Source organism: Dipodomys spectabilis, unplaced genomic scaffold (assembly GCF_019054845.1).
Source record: "Dipodomys spectabilis isolate Male_0828 unplaced genomic scaffold, ASM1905484v1 ptg000344l, whole genome shotgun sequence".
Lineage (NCBI taxonomy): Eukaryota > Metazoa > Chordata > Mammalia > Rodentia > Heteromyidae > Dipodomys > Dipodomys spectabilis.
Genome location: NW_024871021.1, coordinates 1373404 through 1380948, shown reverse-complemented (window position 1 = coordinate 1380948; position 7545 = coordinate 1373404).

The following is a 7545-nucleotide window of genomic DNA, read 5'->3' as shown; positions in this document are numbered from 1 at the left end:
GAGTACACTGAATGCAAGATGTCACCCATCCATGTATGATAATATAGATCCTGTATTTAAATTATGAATTCATGACTATATTGATCCCCTCTTCCAGTGCTCAGTCTCAGGACCTGGGTACATCCTAGCTCCATAGTGGCTCACAGGCTGGTGTTCTCAAATTGACCCATTCACCAATTGGGCTTGCTAGACCCTGAGTTCAAATCCCAGTACTGCCAAAAGCTTCACCCTGATGTGAGAAGCGAATCGATCCAACTGTTTTCCTGTCCTGTGAAAGTCCTGAGCCTCAGCGAGGATGGCAACTCTATAGCCATGGGAATAATTGTCATCCATGTCAGCACAGATATACCTGTCACCATACTCAATAAAATACATAATACATCCATGAATAACACCCAAAATATAAAAGATAACCACATTGAATGCAAGATGCATACCACACCTGTATGTAAATAGAGATCCTGTGTGTTAATGAGGTGGGCTTGCTATTTTGTCCAGTGCTTGGGCTTCAAATCAAGCCCTGGACCAGGCCTGACATTCTAGTCTTCAAGGATGGTGAGCTTCCCCTTCTCCCACAGTGCAATGGGGTTCCCCAGACCTGAGTTCAAATCCCATCTCTAGCAGTATAACACTGTGAGTTCTTAGCTAGAGTGCTTCCTTCGTAACTTTTTAATTTTTTTTTTGTCAGACCTGGGACATGAACTCAAGTCATGGCAACTCTGCCTCAGCTCTGATCATCCTAGGCTGCAGCCTCCTGACCCACAGACCTCGGACCCTAGGATCCCGGGGGTGGCTGGAAAAAAAAAAGCCTCGAGGTGGAATTAAATCAGTGGGAGGTTCCACCTGGCACTTTTACATTTATTTTCCTTTGCATGCTGACCATGCTGGGACCAAACACGGTGGCCTGCAGAGTAAAAGTGTCCTGGTGTGGCTGATGGCCTGTTGGCTATCAGAAGAGCCAGAGGCAGACCCAGCAATGTAGTCCCCAAGTTTGATTCCCGGTCAGCACCCATACATTGAGGGAATGGAAGGAGATCCTGAGATACTCATTTCCAGACCTAGGAAGAGTCATGGAATTCGATGGATCTCATCTTTGAATGAGTAGTTCCTGCTTGATGCGAGTAGGAAATGATAGGCAAGACTCATGGGGTATCGATTATTTTTTAATGAAGAGTTGATGAAACATGGCCATAATCATCACAGTCATGAAATGGAGGCATTGGGGAAGATCCAAGAATTGTTAGTCACAAGGTAGATTGGATTCCATCACTGGTCGCCATCTCTCCTACTCTATACAAATATGTACTTATTTACATACTACCTTCAGATTTTGCATGGATGACTATTGTGCTCCCTACTATCCCCCCCACTGCGGGGCTCAATCTCAGGTCCAGGGAATGACCTAGCTCCTTAGTGGCTCACATGCTGGTGTGCTTACCTGGACCCATTCGCCTATTGGGCCTGCCAGTCTCCATGTCAGATCCCAGCACTGCCAAAAGATGAATTCTGATGTGAGAAGCCAATCCTTGCAACTGTTTCTCTGTCCTGTGAAAGTCCTGGGTCTCAGCTAGGATGCAGTATGCTATATAGGCAACTCTATATTCATGGGAATCAGTTGCCATCCATGTCAGCACAGTTATAGCTTTCATCATATGTAATAAAATACAAAATACATCCATGACTAAGACACACAATAAAAAGAATAACTACACTGAATGCATGATGCATTCCACATCTCTATGTAAAGAGAGATCCTATGTGTAAAATAGGTGAGCATATGATTTTTGCCAGTGCTGGGGCTTCAGTTCAGGCCCTGGGACTAGGCCTGACCTTGTAGTTTCAAGGATGGTGAGCTTCACCTTCCCCCAGAGTGCAACAAAGTTACCCAGACCTGAGTTGGAATCTCAGAGATGGCAGAAAAATGGTGAGAATTCTAAGCCAGGGTGTGTTATTATTATTATTATTGCCAAGCAAGGGATTTGAACTCAGTTCATGTCAGCTCTGCCTCAGCTTCGATCACCTCAGACTGGCGAGCTCCCATGGGCCCGTAGCCAATCCTGGGATCCTAGGCTCTGAAAATTTGCAGGAAAAAATGTCAGAAAAATGGCAGAAAAAATGTCGCAGGATGGATTTTTTATATTTTCTTTTGCACAGTGACCACCCTGGGTCTGAATTACACAGCTGCAAAGGGTGTTTCACCTTGCATTGATGAAGACTAACAGGCTATCAGGGAAGCCATAGGCCCATGCAGCAACGTAGGCCTTGAGCTTGAATCCTGGACTTGACACCTACCAGTGGGGGGGATCCCAAGATGCTTCTTCCTATGCACGGGAATAACAATGAAATATTAGGAAACTCATGATTGAATTAGAAGTTTCTGCGTGTTTTGGTCTAGTCCAAAATTAGATGCAATGATCGGAGGACAATGATTCATCTTAATGAATGGTTTACTAAGTATGAAAAGATTACTATTTCTTCAATGGTGGCATAATAAAGACCTAAGAGTTAGTAGGAACTTAGTTGATGTCATTGAATCCTAGGTAGATGTCTCTGGCACTCTGTACAAATATATATTTATTGGTGTTCTACCACCCGTCTATCCATGCATGGCTATTTTGTCCACTCCTGCGGCTTAATCTCAGGGTCTGGAAATGCCCTGGCAGCTTCATTGGCTAGAGGTTGCCATGTTGACACACCCATTCAGGGTCTGAATTGGGTCTGCCAGGCACTGAGTTCAGATCCCAGCACTGCCAACAATTGGATCATGGAGTAAGAAGCTGAGTGTGATACCTGTTTCCCTTTTCTCTGAGAGTTCTGGGTGTCACACATGATGGAGAACACATTTTCAAATCTAGATACTATGTGGTGGGTTGTCATCAATATCATAAATGGAATATGTATCATCACAGTCAATAAAAAATCTCATATCTAAAATATACTTGGAACTCAAAAAATTAAATCCCCCAACAACAAATCCTCAAAGAAACAATTGCCCAATAAATAAGTGGGCAAAAGACCTAAAGAGAAACTTCTCTGAAGAGGAAAGAAGGATGGCCAATAGAAACATGAAGAAATGCTCAACCTCCCTAGCCATAGAAGAAATGCAAATCAAAATAACATTGAGATACCACCTCACACAGTTAGAATGGCTAGAATCAAGAACTCCAATAACAACAGATGCTGGAGGGGATGTGGACAGAAGGGAACCTTACTGCATTGTTGGTGGGAGTGTAAACTTGTTCAACCACTTTGGAAAGTAGTATGGAGGTTCCTCAAAAGACGCCACATAGAGCCGTCCTATGACCCAGCAATCCCATTTTTGGGCATTTACCCAAATGTTTACAAACAAGACCACACTAAAGCTACCAGCACGACTATGTTTATTGCAGCACTATTTACTATAGCTAAGATATGGAACCAACCCAGATGCCCCTCAGTAGATGAATGGATCAAGAAAATGTGGTATACATACACAATGGAATTCTATGCCTGCATTAGAAAGAATGACATTGCTCCTTTATTAGCAAATGGAAAGACTTAGAAAAAATTATATTAAGTGAAGTAAGCCAGGCCCAAAGAAACATTGGTCTCATGGTTTCCCTTATTTGCAATATCTAGTATATGTCTGAGTCAAGCAGAAAAGGTCAGATAAGGTGATGTTAGGGAAATGAACCCTAAGATATGTGCTCAAATTTTTTTTTCTTTTATGTGATTGTTTCTAACACATTTATAAGATTATTTCTTTGTTGCTTTGAATGACCCTCTCCCACAGTATAAGCCCTGCTTTCACTGTATTTGATGTCATTATAATTTGTGGAGGGGAAAGGGAAAAATAATTCATTTTAATAGGTATACAGGTGGACCCATTGCAACAATGAGATGTAAAAGTCGTTACGTCGAAAACGAACTTTACAACTTTGGTGTGGGATGGCAGGGGGGAGTGGGGAGGAGGGAAGGATTGGAAGGGATGGGAAGAGGAAACAAAGGAGGAGGCTACAATGCTTGATAAGACATGTACTCATTATCTTGCCCATGTAATTGTAACCCCTCTGTACAATATTTTCATAATACTAAAATGGAAAATAAATGAAGAAAACAAAAATACAATAAATAAACACAACAAACAGGACATGGACTGAACATTTATACATAAGTACAAATCATACCTTTACAATGTATATAAATAGAATGTTTCCAGGGCTGGGACTTGAACTCAGGCCTAGGGACCAGGCCTTACTTTCTTGTCTTCAAGCTTGGTGAGCTTCCCCTTCATCCACAGTGCTTCAGAGTTACCCAGGTCTTAAGTTCAAATTCAAAGGTAGGAAAAACTGCATTAATTGCAAGTTTGGGAGCTATTTTTTTTTTTTTTTTTGCTTTTTTTGCCAAGCACGGTCTTGAACTCAGGTCATGGCAACCATTCCTCAGCTTTCATCACCATAGGCTTGGGTGCAGCTGCTGACAACACAGCCTATCATGGGATCCTAGAACTTCAGGCCTTTTGCAAGGGGGCGGGGGAATGCACACAAAAAAAGTGGCGGGATGGCGTTCTTACATTTTCTTCCTTTGCACTATGGCCATCTGGGTCTGAGTGATTCGGCTCCAAAGGATACTTCACCTTGCATTGCTGAAGGCTTGCAGGCTTCTGGGGAAGCCATAATCCCGAACAATGATTAGCCAGGCACCAGTGGCTCTTACCAGTCCTCCCTGATATTTACAAGGCTGTGATAGGAGGATCATGGTCAAAGTCACCCTAGGCAGGAAAGTCCTTGAGAACCCCTGTCCAACCTCAATGCCAACAAAGCAAAAGTAGAGCTGTGTGGCTCCAGTGGTAGAGGGCTAATCTTGAGCAAGAACAGCTCATGGACTGGGCCCAGATTCTGAGTTCAAGGTCCAGGACTGGCAACAAACAGACATACACCACAATCTGTGCAGCCATCTGGCTAAAGCAGGTCTCCCTCTTGTCCCCAACTGGATTGGACAGAGTTTCCAGGTAAAGGAGCTGCTGTCTTCTTGACTGCCCATTCTGTCTGCATCCCAGGATTCCAGGCACACCCCCATTCTTTCATGATTCTTTTTGACCAATGGGATACAAGAATAGTGGCCACGCCCACATTCCATGCTTCCCAGTTACACCTGGATTCCCTCTGTTGGTTGACACCACTACTAGCAGTTGAGCAAGGTAGAGGTGGCTGAGTGGTGAACAAGAGACTCCAGGTGACTTTGAGGTAGAGTAGGAAATGATGTCCTAGTCGGTGAGTGGGAGAATAGAGGATTTCCTAGAGCCTGGGAATGTGGCCAGCCCAACTTTCCCATCCCATTGCTCAGATGTCTGAAACAATAAGAATCAATGAGAGAACTGTGGGCAAGAAACTGCCACAAGAACACCAGCAGTGTCCTCTGGACAGACCTGAAACATTCAAGAAAACAAAGAACACGAAAAAGGGAGGGATCCCCAAGACAAACACCACTGGGGAGGCGGATTGAATGGAGAGTCCGGCCAAAGGTGATGCCGACCTTGGGCCTCCCCTGCCTTTGGACACAGTCACAGCCAGCAGGGTCCAGAGTGTCAAGGGTCCCAATACCACCAAGGATCCACAGAGGTTCTACCTGCATGTGGTGCCCACCCTGGACCACAGAAAAGAAGAAACCAGGCACTCTTTGCCAAGATCCAACCACTGAAGCAGGGAAAGCCAGACCTGCAGGGTCAATGGGAGTATGAGAGGGAGAAGATAGACCAGATACATGCAGCACCAAAAATGGAGGTAGTGATCCCCAAGGCACCCATACAGTGGTTGGTTTCAGCAGAAAGCAATTTACAATGTGCACTGGCCCAAGTGCAGCAGGCCACTGATGACAGAGAAAGGGAGCAGGAAGCTTTCACCAGCTGCCTGCAAGCTACAGAGTGGCGTGTGGCAGGGCTGGAGATAGCGGCTTCTGCGGTCACTGCTGCAAAGGAGGAGACCAAAATGTTCTTCAAACAGCTGAATGATGTGACCCTTCAGCTCGAGGAAAAGACCAGAAACTTTGTTGACCTGGAGCAAGTGAACACAGAGTTGCAGGAGAGGGTGGAAGTGCTGTAGATACAGGGGAGCAACATGAAAAAGAGAATATGCAAGTTCCAACAAGCACTGGAGGGTGTAAGGTACTGAAGATGGAGTTGAAAAACCTGGAGAACTACCCTATGACCCAACAATCCCACTTTTGGGCATTTACCCAAATGTTTACAAACAAGACCACACTAAAGCTACCAGCACAACCATGTTTATTGCAGCATTATTTACCATAGCTAAGATATGGAACCAACCCAGATGCCCTTCAGTAGATGAATGGATCAAGAAAATGTGGTATATATACACAATGGAATTCTATGCCTCCATCAGAAAGAATGACATTGCCCCATTTGTTAGGAAATGGAAAGACTTGGAAAAAATTATATTAAGCAAAGTAAGCCAGGCACAAAGAAACACAGGTCCCATGGTTTCTCTTATTTGCAATATCTAGTATATGTATGTGTCAAGTGGAAAAAGTCAGATAATGTGATTTTAGGAAAATCAATCCTTAGATAGGTATTTTAATGTTTTTGTTTCTTTCATGCATGTGTTTCTAACGCATTTATAAGATTATTTCTTTGTTGCTTTGTATGTCCCTCCCCCACAGTATAACCCCCGCTTTCAATATATTTGATGTCAGTATAACTTGTGGAGGAGATGGGGAAAAACAAGTCGTTTAAGGATTCAGGTGGACCTGTTGCAACAATGAGAAGTACAAACTGTCATGTCAAAAACGAGCTTTACAATGTCAGTGGGGGGGAAGCTGGGTAAGGATTGGGTGGGGAGGTAGGGGGAAGGTTGGGAAGGGAGGTGAAGGGTAAACAAAGGAGGAGGCTGCAATGCTTGATAAGAAATGTATGCATTAACTTACCCATGTAATTGTAACCCCTCTGTACAGTCTGTTCACAAATAAAATAAAATTAAAAAAAAAAAAGAAAAAAAAATAGAAAAACCTTCAGGAAAAACTTCACATCCAGGTCCAGGAAAACCAGTCTCCGTCTTCAGAACATGGAGCAGCAGGAACAACGGCAGAGTTCGGAGGAGAAAGCCTAGGATCAGCAGGAGATCCCTGAGACCCCACGATGTGCATGTGTGTGGGATGGACAACCAGAGGAAAAGCTGGCCCTGCTGTGGGACGCTCTCCACAGGGTGAGCAGTGAGAAGGAGGAGCTCACCAGCATCCTGGACTCAGAGCTGCAGATGAAGAAAGATCTGTGGGAACAGTTGAATTGCTCAGAAAAGAAGATAGAGAAATGGATAGTGGTGGCTGAGACAGCCAAGCAGCTCAGGAGCAGCAGGAGCAGTCCCTGGGCCAGTGCAGGAGTTCGGAGCCTCCTGTGAATGGCACATTGTCTCCAATGAGCGACTGTGGTCTGAGAAGGAGGCCCTGCAGCAGCACTTAGAGAGGCAGACCCAGCTGCTGGAGCAGCTGAAGCAAGTGCAGGGCTCAACAAACTGGAGGGACCAGGTGATGTCCCCGAAGAGGCAGGACACT